The sequence below is a fragment of the Moschus berezovskii genome, chromosome 7 (assembly GCF_049115385.1).
Source record: "Moschus berezovskii isolate FMDL1 chromosome 7, NW_MosBer_1.0, whole genome shotgun sequence".
Classification (NCBI taxonomy): Eukaryota; Metazoa; Chordata; class Mammalia; order Artiodactyla; family Moschidae; genus Moschus; species Moschus berezovskii.
The window spans coordinates 30,360,462-30,376,110 of record NC_142466.1 but is presented as its reverse complement, the minus strand read 5'-3'; the positions used below and the strand labels follow the sequence as shown (position 1 = coordinate 30,376,110).

The window sequence follows — 15,649 nt, the reverse complement described above, 5'->3', positions numbered from 1 at the left end:
AATATAAGAATGAAAAGGTACATGGAGACCATGGATTATAATGAACTAAAACAACTAAAACAGATTATATTTAGGGAGTGGCATGCAACTACAGCAAAGATTGAAAAGGAGGTAAGAAAAACAGCCAAGGGTCACATACTGAGGTAGATAATATTAAATTTTAATAACTTTTTAATATGAAGAATCATAAGACCTCAAAAAGAAAATAATTCTCAATTTTAGATAAAGAGCAAATTTTTTTCTAACCAAACTTCTTCAGTTAAGGAATATGTCTCCCACTCACTAGCAACAAAAACAAAACCCAAAAAAAGGAAGAAAAATAAAAGGAAAGAAAAGAAAAACCTAAAAGAACAAAGATTGCGGGCTTTTTGTTCAAGATGGAGGAGTAGAAAGACATGTACTCATCACCTCCTGTAAGAGCACCAAAATCACAATTAGCTGTTGAATAACCATCGACAGGAGAACGCTGGAACTCACCAAGAAAAGATACCCCACATCCAACGACAAAGAAGAAGCTACAGTGAGATGGGAGGAGGGGTACAATGATGATAAAATCAAATCCCAAACCTGCTGGGTGGGTGACCCACAAACTGGAGAACAATAATACCAAGGAAGTTCTCCCACTGTTGTGAAGGTTCTGAACCCCACCTCAGGCTTCCCTGACTAGGGATCCTACAAAGAGACTGGGAATTCCTAGGGAATCTGCCCTTGCAGGTCAGAGGGATTTGATTATAGGACTTCCACAAGACTGGAGGAAACAAAAGAGTCCAGTCGTGGAGGGCACAAACAAAATCTTGGGCACACCAGGATCCAGAGGAAAGGAGCAGAGCCCCCACAGGAGACTGAATCAAAACTACTTGCTAGTGTTGGAGGGTCTCAGGTGGAGGTGTGATTGGCCAGGGTTCACCAAAAAGACAGGGGTCCTGGTAGCAGCAGTCCTGGAAGGTCCCCCTTGGTGTATACCCTCTTGGAGTTCACAGTTACCCCGACCATAGAGCCCACAGACCCCAAGGCTGGGTTGCCTCAGATCAAAGAGCGTAACCCCATACATCAGCAGATAACTGGATTAAAGCTTTACTGAGAAAGATCCTGCCCACCAGAGCAAGACCCAGTTTTTCCCACCATCAATCCCTCTCATCCAGATGCCTACACAAGCCCCTTAGCCTCCTCCATCGGAGGGCAGACAGAAGAAACAAGAACCACAATCCCATAGCAGCTAGAACAAAAACCACATTACAGAAAGTTAACCAGAATGAAAAAGCAGAAAGTTATGTCCCAGATGAAGGGACAAGATCAAATTCCAGAAAAACAACTAAATGAACTGGAGATAGGCAACCTTCCAGAAAAATAATTCAGAATAATGATAGTGAAGATGATTTAAGATCTTGGGAAAACAATGGAAAAGATACAAGAAATGTTTACCAAAGACCTACAAGAACTAAAGAACAAAAAGAGATGAATAACATACTAGACGGAATCCATAGTAGAATAACTGAGGCAGAAGAACAGATAAATGACCTGGAGGACTGAATGGGGAAATCACTGCTACAGGACAAAATATAGACAAAGAGAAAAACAAACAAAAAAATGAAAATAGCCTAAGAAATTTCTGAGACAACATTAAATGCACCAACATTCACATTATAGGGGTTCCAGAAGGAGGAGAAAGAGTAAGGACCTGAGAAAATATTTGAAGAGATAATATCTGAAAACTTCCCTAACATGGGAAAGAAACAGTCAACCAAGTCCAGTAAGCACAGAGAGTCCCAGGCAGGATAAATCCAAGGAGGAACACACCAAGACACACAGTAATCAAACTGACAAAAATTAAAAGACAAAGATAAATTATTAAAAGCAACAAGGGAAAAAATGACAAATGACATACAAGGGAATTCTCATCAGGTTATCAGCTGATTTCTGATTTGTAGAAACTCTACAAACCAGAAGGGAATGGCATGATATATTTAAAGTGATGAAAGGGAAGAAACTACAACCAAGAATACTCTACCCAGCAAGACTCTCCTTCTTATTTGATGGATAAATCAAAAGCTTTCCAGCCAAGCAAAAGTTAAAGAGAATTCGGCACCACTAAACGTTTTACAATGAATGCTAAAGGAACTTCTCTAAGCAGGAAACACAAGACAAGGAAAAGACCAACAGGAAATAAACCCAGAACAATTAAGAAAACAGTAATAGGATCATACATATCAATAATTACCTTAAATATAAATGGATTAACTGCACCAACCAAAAGACACAGACTTGGCTGTAGAAATGAAAACATGTGTATTTCTGCACTTCTACTTACCATATCACTCTGCTTGACACCCCCAAATCATATGTAACTATTTTATATTGTGAGGCTAATCATGTTCCCATCATGGCTCACAAATGTAATTATCTTTTTTTTTGGTCTGGCTATTGATTGTGAAAACTGATAAACATCTTTTACCATTGTGATTATGTAACTATTACTCATTTAATACCACTGCATCATTATTGGTCAACAGAAAAATAATAGAATTATATCTCACCAAAACTACCATTTAATAGAAAAACCTATAATCACTTTTTAAAATCCAGATGCATATTAGAATTATCTTGGAAAATTTGAAAAATACAAATGCCCATGTATTGTTTTTTTTCTCCAAAGCTCCAGATGTTTCTAATGAGCAGCCATGTTTAAAAACAACTGGACTATATGATGATCTTTTACTTTTATCTAGTTTGTCTCACTTTTTCTAGTTCATATTCAGTGCTTCCATTTAATTTAGTTTATGTTTTCCAATTTCTCCATCTCTTCCTTTTTTTTCTTTTTCGATATTCTTTCTCAAGCCTTTATCAGCATAGTAGAAAAGCTTTTCTATACATATATATGAATAACATGTATAATATATATATTTTAGAAAACCTATGAACCTTTTTGCCTAACTAAAAATTTATGACATTTTGATTCCATTTGTTTAACTTAGTATGAATACAATGCTAGATTTCTAATTAAAAAAATAGATATGCAACAAGCAACAAAAGTTTACTGCATAACACAGTGAACTATAGTCAATATCTCATAATAATCTATAATGAAAAATAATCTGAAAATAATATATGTGTATATGTATAACTGAATCAACCTTGCTATACACCTGAAACACTGTAAGTCAACTATATTTCAAAGCAAAATAATAAATAAAATAACAAAGATTTCACCTAATGGTCATCAAATGGACTGAAAAATTTCCAGCAATTACTATTGTATAATCATGAGAAAAGAATTAATCTCTATTTCATTTTAAATGTGTTACCAACATTTTTACTCATATAAACACCTCAGAATATAAAACCTATAAATAAGCTTTCTATCTAGGAACACAATCTGAGTTCATACTTACCAGTTTCTGAACCTCTATCATGAATAGTAGGAATAAGAAACAGAAGAAGATAAAGTAGATTTTTGCATCCAGACATGCAAAAATCCAGACCAATACTAAAAGACAAGCTCTTTCCTGCTTACTTCCACCTTCTAACAGAACCACAGGCAATTAAATGCCCAGGTTTTCAACTAGAACTTGTATCTTCAGACCTGTTATTATCTTTCACTTGTAACTTACCCACTGAAGTCTAATGATATATAAACCAATCTTATATTCCTTAAATATCTAGCAGGACCTAGGGAAGACCAGTAGTCAAAGACTATGCTTTTCATGAAAATGAACAATGTACCAATTGGGCCTATACAAGAAAAAAAAAAAAAAACACAAATATATATATATCAACTTCATAAAGCCATATCCCAAGTGAAAAATTATTGTTTTATGATAGTGGAATATACATTTTTCTTATTACAAAAAGTTGTATCTTATTTGCTCAACAACAAAATGACATATACATATTATTCCATTTATTATTCTCAAGTGAGCATTTGATTTAAAAATTCTAAAATCAATGACGTTACTAAGCAAAGACATGCTTTTATCCATTAAACTACATAATTCCTTATAAAATATTTTAATCTGAGATTTAAAAGCAGAACGCTAAAGACAGTACATATTCATATTACTGAAAGGACATTATTTTATAAATTCTATTATAAGACATTTCCTGGCATGTTAAGCAATACTATGAATAATTAATATGAAGTATAATGGACAAACTAAATTAAGGAAGAACATTTTGAAATCTAATAGCCTTGAGGTTTTGTTTTTTTTTAATTGGTTTGTTAACCCACTGAATTTTGGCAATTTGCAAACAGTATTCTAATTATGGCTCTAGAACACCCAAGCACTGCTGTTTAATAGTCACTCTTCATGGAGTATTACATACAGTTTCACAAATACACAAATTTTAACCTACTAACATATTTTCTAGAGTTAAGAATTTAAAAACCATAACATTTTTGCACCAAGAAAAAAACAAAAGGACTTCTATAGGGGTCCTTCCATGATTTATTTTCAAAATCCTTTTGTAGGACAAACTGAATTCTTAAGGCAAAGTACATAGTGGTAACGACACAGGTTCTTGTGTCATAGAAAGTTCAAGTTCTCGTCTTAATTACATACATATGATGTTAAGTACAAAACTCAAGAAGTTTTATAACTTTACTCCCCATGTTGGTCTAGGTATTAAATGCCTACTGTCACCTTTTCACCCACCCAACAAATCTTAATATAAGCAAGTAACCAATTATTCTTGCTCCTTCCACTTTATCAAAAAGCTTTCTTTAAGCTAAAGCAACTCAAAGAAGGGAAACATAAAAAAAGAAAAAAAGAAGGGAAACATATTTCATAATAACACCCCAGACAAAAATTTAGAAAATAACAAAAAGGTGAGAGAACAGTTTCTATTCCAGAAGGTTACATTTTCTTTGGCCTGGGCTTATGATAAATGGCAAAGTTCACATGTAGTCACCTGCCTCCATATTTATACATATAATAAATGTAAACAGAGACTTAGATACAACATCAGGAAATAAATTCTTACTGACACAGAATAGAAGTTTTCACTAATTCTCAGCTTATCAATCCCATATAAATTGGGGATCAAGTCACTGACTTCTAAAATTTTTTACTGAACTATTAACCTCAATATTAAGTGCCACTAAGCTGCTGAATTTAACTCGGATGACCATTATATCTACTACTGTGGGCAGGAATCCCTTAGAAGAAATGGAGTAGCCATCATGGTCAACAAAAGAGTCCGAAATGCAGTACTTGGATGCAATCTTAAAAATGACAGAATGATTTCTGTTCGTTTCCAAGGCAAACCATTCAATATTACAGTAATCCAGGCCTATGCCCCAACCAGTACTGCTGAAGAAGCCGAAGTTAATTGGTTCTATGAAGACCTACAAGACCTTTTAGAACTAACACCCAAAAAAGATGTCCTTTTCATTCTAGGGGACTGGAATGCAAAAGTAGGAAGTCAAGAAACACCTGGAGTAACAGGCAAATTTGGCCTTGGAGCACGGAATGAAGCAGGGCAAAGGCTAATAGAGTTTTGTCAAGAGAATGCACTGGTCATAGCAAACACCCTCTTCCAACAACACAAGAGAAGACTCTACACATGGACATCACCAGATGGTCAACACCGAAATCAGATTGATTATATTCTTTGCAGCCAAAGATGGAGAAGCTGTATACAGTTAGCGAAAACAAGAACAGGAGCTGACTGTGGCTCAGATCATGAACTCCTTATTGCGAAGTTCAGACTTAAATTGAAGAAAGTAGGGAAAACCACTAGACCATTCAGATATGACCTCAATCAAATCCCTTATGATTATGCAGTGGAAGTGAGAAATAGATTTAAGGGACTAGATCTGATTGATAGAGTGCCTGATGAACTCTGGACGGAGGTTCGTGACATTGTACAGGACACAGGGACCAAGACCATCCCCATGGAAAAGAAATGCAAAAGAGCGAAATGGCTGTCTGAGGAGGCCTTACAAATAGCTGTAAAAAGAAGAGAGGCGAAAAGCAAAGGAGAAAAGGAAAGATATAAGCATCTGAATGCAGAGTTCCAAAGAATAGCAAGGAGAGATAAGAAAGCCTTCCTCAGTGATCAATGCAAAGAAATAGAGGAAAACAACAGAATAGGAAAAACAAGGGACCTCTTCAAGAAAATTAGAGATTCCAAGGGAACTTTTCATGCAAAGATGGGCTCGATAAAGGACAGAAATGGTATGGACCTAACAGAAGCAGAAGATATTAAGAAGAGGTGGCAGGAATACACAGAAGAACTGTACAAAAAAGATCTTCACGATCAAGATAGTCACGATAATGTGATCACTGACCTAGAGCCAGACATCTTGGAATGTGAAGTCAAGTGGGCCTTAGAAAGCATCACTACGAACAAAGCTAGTGGAGGTGATGGAATTCCAGTTGAGCTATTTCAAGTCTTGAAAGATGATGCTGTGAAAGTGCTGCACTCAATATGCCAGCAGATTTGGAAAACTCAGCAGTGGCCACAGGACTGGAAAAGGTCAGTCTTCATTCCAATCCCAAAGAAAGGCAATGCCAAAGAATGCTCAAACTACCGCACAATTGCACTCATCTCACACGCTAGTAAAGTCATGCTCAAAATTCTCCAAGCCAGGCTTCAGCAGTATGTAAACCGTGAACTCCCAGATGTTCAAGCAGGTTTTAGAAAAGGCAGAGGCACCAGAGATCAAATTGCCAACATCCGCTGGATCATGGAGAAAGCAAGAGAGTTTCAGAAAAACATCTATTTCTGCTTCATTGACTATGCCAAAGCCTTTGACTGTGTGGATCACAATAAACTGTGGAACATTCTGAAAGAGATGGGAATCCCAGACCACCTGACCTGCCTCTTGAGAAACCTGTATGCAGGTCAGGAAGCAACAGTTAGAACCAGTCATGGAACAACAGACTGGTTCCAAATAGGAAAAGGTGTACGTCAAGGTTGTATATTGTCACCTTGCTTATTTAACTTATATGCAGAGTACATCATGAGGAACGCTGGGCTGGAAGAAGCACAAGCTGGAATCAAGATTGCTGGGAGAAATATCAATAACCTCAGATATGCAGATGACACTACCCTTATGGCAGAAAGTGAAGAGGAACTCAAAAGCCTCTTGATGAAAGTGAAAGAGGAGAGTGAAAAGGTTGGCTTGAAGCTCAACATTCAGAAAACAAAGATCATGGCATCTGGTCCCATCACTTCATGGGAAATAGATGGAAAAACAGTGGAAACAGTGTCAGACTTTGTTTTTTTGGGCTCCAAAATCACTGCAGATGCTGATTGCAGCCATGAAATTAAAAGACGCTTGCTCCTTGGAAGGAAAGTTATGACCAACCTTGATAGTATATTAAAAAGCAGAGACATTACTTTGCCAACCAAGGTCCGTCTAGTCAAGGCAATGGTTTTTCCCGTGGTCATGTATGGATGTGAGAGTTGGACTGTGAAGAAAGCTGATCGCCGAAGAATCGATGCTTTTGAACTGTGGTGTTGGAGAAGACTCTTGAGAGTTCCTTATACTGCAAGGAGATCCAACCAGTCCATTCTAAAGGAGATCAATCCTGGATGTTCATTGGAGGGACTGATGCTAAAGCTGAAACTCCAATACTTTGGCCACCTCATGAGACGAGCTGACTCACTGGAAAAGACTCTGATGCTGGGAAAGGTTGGGGGCGGGAGGAGAAGGGGACGACGGAGAATGAGATGGCTGGATGGCATCACCGACTCTGTGGACATGAGTTTGAGTGTACTCCGGGAGTTGGTGATGGACAGGGAGGCCTGGCGTGCTGTGATTCATGGGGTCGCGGAGAGTCGGACACGACTGAGCGACTGAACTGAACTGAAGCTGCACAGACTAATTACCATTCAATGTGAAGTTTACACATGTTGTATAATTCAAATTCTCTTTGCCTGAGGCTGATTAGCACAAACTGAATATCAATATTAGGGAGAACATGTGTGCATAATTCAAATCTCAAATATTTAAGGCCAATGTTTAAACATAAATATACATACGTTTGTACTAACTTTACAACATATGACTATACGGTACAGTATTTTCTTTCATCCACTGAGATTCAACAGAATGCTTCCTTGTTTTATTTTCTGGAATAGAATGGGTCCCTTTAATTAATAATCTCTTCTAATACTACTTGTTGGCAAGTCCAGTAGATGGCTTATGAAAAGAACAGATTATGACTATTGGCCAGAAAAAGGTTTTCTGATTATACATGACTTTCCATGTCCATGTCATTACATCCTTTTTCTAGCACCACTGATAACACAAAGCTGATTCTTCCTCCAGCTCCTATTTCTTCATCTATCTATCCTCTTATTCTTAGTCTCTATACTAGTGTAACTGGCTTCTGTATTGCGTAAAGATATTCAGATCATTCATATCTTGTTTAATAAAATTTGAATAGGGACAAATAAACTCTCTCAGAAGTGTATCTAAAACCAAGAAACTCTCCAAAAGGAGTTTATTTCTCCAAAGCACATCTTAAAAGGGCATTTCCTAGAATAGTCCAAGTATAGTACAGTCCGCTCCCTAGTAAAGTCCAAGAGGTTATGCATAGGATGGGTTGGAGAAAACCATGACAGTCAAAGATAGGCTTTCCAAATAGAAATTTCTTCTGTAATGCCATTAAATACATGATAAAGGCACAGAGGGATGAAATACCAACTGAGCCTATGAATAAAGCATAAAAATTCAAGACTGTGGGGAGAAAAGGAACCTTGGATTTGACTTACCTTCTCCACTTCAATCCCAAATCCAACCCATTTGCCTCTCTTGAGCCAGTCGGTGATATAGAAGCCAGCAGATAGTGAGCAGGGCCTGAAGAATGTGGCCATGGATTATAAGCACCTTGAAAGAGGACTGGTGTAGGACTTGCCCTGCTCTGGGCTCCAAGCAAGACCAAGAAGAGTTCTACACATACATAATTGCACCAAGTGTGTGCTCAGGGGGCACTCATTAGAAGAAGGGGTCCCTTTTCCTCCTGAGGCTGGGAATGCAAGATTAGAAGGAAGGCACTGCATCCTCCAAGTACACATGAACTATACAACATGCTACAGTGCAGGCTGAGAGTTTTTATAGGATTAAAACAACCTAAAACACTAACAGCTCAACCTGAACCCCATACCCAATGACAGGAGAGAGAAGGAGAGATCAGACCTAAAAGATTTCCCAAAGGATTTCCCAAAGGACCAAACAGTGAGGTCAAAAATAGTGTGACCACTCAAGAAGAGTTGAGTAGAGAGCAAAAAGTAATTTCTACAGATTTTAAGAAAATAAATTAAGATTAAGGTAAAATTTTCAAGCTGAATAATTCAGTAGATAAATTAAAAGAGAAGATGGATTATAAATGGTGACTAAGAGTGACTAAAGTATCAACTGGAAGAAATCTTAAATTATGAACTGAAAATATGAAGAGTTGAAAATCATAAAGGAAAAGGAACAAGGCCTTGAAGAACAGATTAAAGCAACCTAACTAACATACCAACCACAGGATGAGTTCCCAAAGAGTCTCTGGAAGGGGGAAGAGAAAAAGATAATAGAAGAGAGGCAATAGCTAAAGTAATATGAAAGAAAATTTCCATGAACTAAAGAAAAGATTGAATTGCAACCTTACAGGGCATTCCAAGATCCAGGTAGGGCTAAAGAAGAAAAAGGAACACCTTCAAGAATATCACACTAAAATTCCTAAACTTTAAGGATAAAAAGAAAATCTTACAAGTTACCAGAAAGAATAATTCAGTTCAGTTCAGTTCAGTCGCTCAGTCGTGTCCGACTCCTTGCGACCCCATGAATCGCAGCACGCAAGGCCTCCCTGTCCATCACCAACTCCCGGAGTTTACTCAACCTCATGTCCATAGAGTCGGTGATGCCATCCAGCCATCTCATTCTCTGTCGTCCCCTTCTCCTCCTGCCCTCAAACTTTCCCAGCATCAGGTTTTTTTCAAATGAGTCAGCTCTTCGCATCAGGTGGTCAAAGTATTGGAGTTTCAGCTTCAGCATCAGTCCTTCCAATAAACACCCAGGATTGATCTCCTTTAGGATGGAGTGGTTGGATCTCCTTGCAGTCCAAGGGACTCTCAAGAGTCTTCTCTAACACCACACACAGTTCAAAAGCATCAATTCTTCAGCGATCAGCTTTCTTCACAGTCCAACTCTCACATCCATACATGACCACAGGAAAAACCATAGCCTTGACTAGACGGACCTTTGTTGGCAAAGTAATGTCTCTGCTTTTTAATATGCTATCTAGGTTGGTCATAACTTTCCTTCCAAGGAGTAAGCGTCTTTTAATTACTTAACACTAAAAAATAATCAAATTAACATTGAACCTCTCACTTGTAATGCTGGAGTTGACAAGAAAGAACAGTAACATCTAGATTGCTAGGAAAAAGCAGTACAAGCTAAACATCCTTCAGTGGGAGAGAAATGTTTTCCAAAACCTAAGGATTCAAAGATCATATCACCTGCTGCCCCATGTAGTGAAAGAACTTCAGAAAGGATTCTAATGGATCAATAACTGAATTAGAAATAAGACCATTCATGTAAAAAGAAACAAAGAATGTAAGTATTTTACCTTCTATACAGAATTAACTAAATGAATAATAAAGTATACATAATACATAATAACTATTCAATATGAATTTTTAACACAAAAATGTCTAACAGAAATCTGGACCTAAAAATTAAATTATCTCCAAAGAAATTTTGGAACATTAAAGGAGAGGATAGTGTGAAGGTCAGGGAAAATGTTGGCATCATTTTTCATGTTAAAACAAAGGGAAAAATTGGATCTATGAACAATCGAAAGGGAAGGTGGCCAATAATGAAATGGATAAATACAGAATAACTGACACATAAATAAGGGGAAACTGGGAAATTAATATAAACTTGAAAATATATTCTAAATTAAGAAAAATGAAAAAGTCACAAACATATATAAGTAATAAGGTAAAAATTAAAAAATAAAAAGCATCACACATTAGAATTCAAAAGAAAGCTTAATTTGCCCACTAAAAGACAGACTGTTAGATGAGTTAAAAAGACAAAGGTCATATACAGGCTGTTTATAAGAAACATTTAAAATTGAATGACTAGGAAAAGTTTAAAATAAAGGGAAGTGAAGTTGCTCAGTCGTGTCTGACTCTTTGTGGCCCCATGGACTGTACCCTACCAGGCTCCTCCATCCATGGGATTTTCCAGGCAAGAATACTGGAGTGGGTTGCCATTTCCTTCTCCAGGGGATCTTCCCAATCCAGGGATCGAACCCGGGTCTCCTGCATCACAGGCAGATGCTTTACCCTCTAAGCAACCGGGGAAGTCCACAAAGCCAAGAAATATCAGCTAAAGTGTCCCCCAAAGAAAGCATGAGTGTTATATTAATATCACAAAATATGAAATTCAAGGTTAAGCTGACTAAACAACATAAACAATTTAAAAGTTAAATTATATAAAGCAAAGGGTATTGAATATGCAAAAAGAAAACTTATTTCAATGAAATAAGAAATCAATAGATTTTTGTCAGAAATACACAGATAGACAAAATAAAGTGAAATGAATACAGTAATAGTGAAATTGATTAATACAATCCACAAACTTGATTTAATAACTATACAGAAAACTTCCTATCTCTTAAACAAAGCTTATAGTTTTATATATGCCTATGAAACACTGATAAAAATTAATCATAACGGTATCATAAAATGAATCTTAAAATAATCTTTTAAAAATATTTGAACAAATTGTATTGGTAGAGCATACTCTAATAAATTAGAAAGCTAAAAAACTAAAAACAAAAGAAAATCAGTTAAAAGAAAATGATGAAAAGATCGTTTCATATAAAAAATATAGGGGCACAGGAAAACATTTACTCTAAAGAAAATATATTGTTTTTATTGCATTTTTTATTTTTAAAAGCAGAAGAGGAGAGAAACTAGGCCTAAAAATATACTGACTACTCACTCTAAGAAACTTTTAGAAAAAGGTCCACAGATATAACACCAAATAAAATAAAGTAAATGAAACAAATTTCACCAACATTTCTATTCTAAAACAATAGTGTTCAATGTATACATAGGAATCAAATTCTAAAGAGAAATTTAACCAGTTAATTCTGATTTAAAGGAGAGCTATAATCTACTTTTTAAAATCTACTAAAATAGGTTATTCCATGGACACAGGAGCCTGACGAGCTACAGTCCATGGGGTCACAAATAGTCAGACATGACTTAAGAACTAAAAAACAACAAAGAGAGGTCAAGTTTCTTAAATTTAAAATTTCTTACATGTAAAAATCATGATCTTCCATGAAAGGATAGCAATTTATAGATATCAGTATCTCAAAATAGGTAGACAAATACCAGAAGATAGAATCAAACAGTTCAGAATGGTTGAAAGAGAGAGCCCAGGGAAAGGATGGAGCAAAGTGGACCGCGGATGATTTTTCTAGGCTTGGAGTTTTGTACTATAAATGTTTTATTAAAAATAAATATTATAACACAATGAGATGGTGAAGCAGAAAACATTTCAACAACAAATGATAGGACTAATTTTAAAAAATGAATCAAAACTTACTTAAACATCAAGGGTAAAGAGAGGCAGTTCAGTTCAGTTCAGTTCAACAAGGCCCCAAATTTAACATGTAACAGACAATCGATAGGGAACTGAAAGAACATTATACAAATGGAAAAGAAATGGCATTTGAGAACAGTAACAAGGGTCTTTGATTCAATAACAATCTAAATGGCCTGTGCATAAAAAGAACATGAAATATCTAGACTACAAGAAGGAAAAAGAAAAGTGTCACATTAAAGGACACAATGCTTTGGAATGTCTTACTTGTTTTGACTTTTTAATAACGTTGTACTGTTCTTGAAGGTGATACTCCACCAGGAATTTGAGAGAACTCTACAGTACACCCCCACAGCACAGAGAGAGAGAGAGAGAGAGAAAAGAAAACCATCTCAAGATCTGTCCAGGGAGGGGCAATAGACAGGTTGAAGAAATGAAGACTCATCCTCAATTCCTCAATTTGCCTGGATCTAAAGAAAAGACAACAAATAAAGATATAACTACATCTAGAGCTGCTGCTGCTGCTGCTAAGTCACTGCAGTCGTGTCCAATTCTGTGTGACCCCACACACGGCAACCCACCAGGCTCCTCTGTCCCTGGGATTCTCCAGGCAAGAATACTGGAGTGGGTTGCCATTTCCTTCTCCAATGCATGCATGCATGCTAAGTTGCTTCAGTCACATCCGACTCTGTGCGACCCTATGGACAGCAGCCCACCAGGCTCCTCTGTCCACAGGATTCTCTAGGCAAGAATACTGGAGTGGGTTGCCATTTCCTTCTCCTATAGAGATACAGGTAAGTGTGGATTTTGCACAAATGACGGAAGATGCAGCAACCGTTCTATCAGTTAAGCATGAACCAACAAGTAACATGAAAGAGCATCAAAAGATGATGTTGATCATTCCAAGAGAGAATCTAAACAAGAATAACAGACATAATCAGCCATACCTGACTAGGAGCCCTGCCAATTCTTTATAAAGAAAGACTGGCTTTAACGACAGGCGCAAAGAGCAGTTACATCTAGGAAGCAAAGGAGACCCATTTGAGGACTTTTAAAGAAAAAGTCAATATTAACAACTATCCACCTACGGAGGATCATTCAGGAGCAATGTGGGAGCGAGGCCGGAACAGGCAGAGGGTGCAAAGGAAGGCTCCTTAGGGAACTACTGTACTATGGGGTGTGGTGGTGACAGTGATGGTGGGGTGAGCAACAGTAAGGCTCACGGAAACACCTACCAGTCCAGACACCAATGTAGGAGTTTTACCATTACCTTATGAACCAACTTCTATGTGCCCATTTTCCAAGTGAAGATTCTGAGGCACAGAACCCAAAATGTCCAAAGACATATCCATAATTTAGCGCTAGCATTGAGATTTAAGCTCCAGCAGTCTGCCTTCAATGCCCATACTATCAATCACTATGCTTCCATTGACTCTCAGAAGGAGAGCTGGTTTCCAAACCAACGTTTCATCTTGCCAACATAACCTGAGCTGTAAATGAAAGAAGGATGGGAAGAAACAGGCAGTGAATCAATGGCTTTAAAAGAACAGCAATGAACATGCCTGCGGTCTGCTGCTGCTGCTAAGTCACTTCAGTCGTGTCCGACTCTGTGTGACCCCATAGACGGAAGCCCACCAGGCTCCCCCTTCCCTGGGATTCTCCAGGCAAGAACACTGGAGTGGGTTGCCATTTCCTTCTCCAATGTGTGAAAGTGGAAAGTGAAAAGTGAAAGTGAAGTCGCTCAGTCGTGTCCGACCCTTAGCGACCCCACGGACTGCAGCCTACCAGGCTCCTCCATCCATGGGATTTTCTAGGCAAGAGTACTGGAGTGGCTTGCCATTGCTAGGCACAACTATATAAGGAAGTTCTATTTAGTTCCAGCAGAGAGGGTACAATATATCACTTTGGGGTAGGTATTAATAACAAATAAGATATTTTGAAACCAGAGGCTCTTCCTGTATGTTTCAAGTGACTTAAACTTCAAGTCTTTTGTTACTAAATAAATATTTCAAATTTTACGGACATTAAAATAGTTGTGTTCTGTCTTAGAGAATGAACATATGGTCACCAAGGAGGATGGATGGGGGAAAGGGATAGTTACTGCATTTGGGATGCACATTGTACACATTGCTATATTTAAAATGGATAACAAGGACCTACAGTATAGCACGGGGAACTCGGTTCAATGTTATGTGGCAGCCTGGATGGCAGGGGAGTTTGGGGGAGAATAGATACACATATATGTATGGCTGAGTCCCTTCGGTGTTTACCCGAAACTATCACAACATTGTTAATCACTGATACTCCAATACAAAGTAAAAAGTTAAAAATAAAAGTTGTGTTCAGAGGGCGTGTTTGATATTAGAACATCAACCTTTCCTATAATATTCTTTCAGAACATGTTATCTTTAATCATTTTAAAGAGTATCACAAAATTATAGGAAACATTTCTCTCATAATTCAGTTTTCAAAATGAATGTAAAAATCTGCCACATTATATAATTTGAAATAACAAAAATTTATAGTGCTCAAATAAAATAAACACTCACCTCCAAAAAGGGTGAGTTGAGGAGATCACTGAATAAGAAAACTGGAGAGATTTTATAAAGGCCTCTGTATTTGGAAAGAGAGGAAACTGGTGCATTTTAGCACAAAAACAGGAGGCAATAAAGAAAAACAATAATTTTTAAAATCACAAAATAAATGTTATATAAGAAAGGAAATATGATAATAGTATATATCTTAACAGTGGTGACTTTTACAGTCACAGCTGTAAACAACATTTACTGATTTTCAATTTCTACATTTTAACCTGCTCAGCTCTACCACTCCCTAAGTGACTTAAATTTCCTTGTCAGTAAACTGGGAGACTATAATATCACCTATACCATCAAGGTCAACTAGATGATTAGGTAGGTTTAATATATGTAAAATACCTGCGTGTGTATACATGTATGTATTACAAAATAATATAAATATATATACACTACATGCAAAGTGCTTGGTACATAGCAGGAACTATCTAAGTACTTTCAATTTCCACCACTAGCAGCCATGAAATTAAAAGACACTTGCTCCTTGGAAGAAAAGCTA

General features: G+C 37.1%; 1 protein-coding gene across 2 annotated transcripts in view; it reads right to left on the bottom strand.

The window, feature by feature from the left end:
- The window catches only part of MLLT3 (MLLT3 super elongation complex subunit), a 301,232-nt gene that overhangs the window by 83,148 nt on the left and 202,435 nt on the right, over positions 1–15,649 (bottom strand). The gene's annotated exons all lie outside the window — the stretch shown is intronic.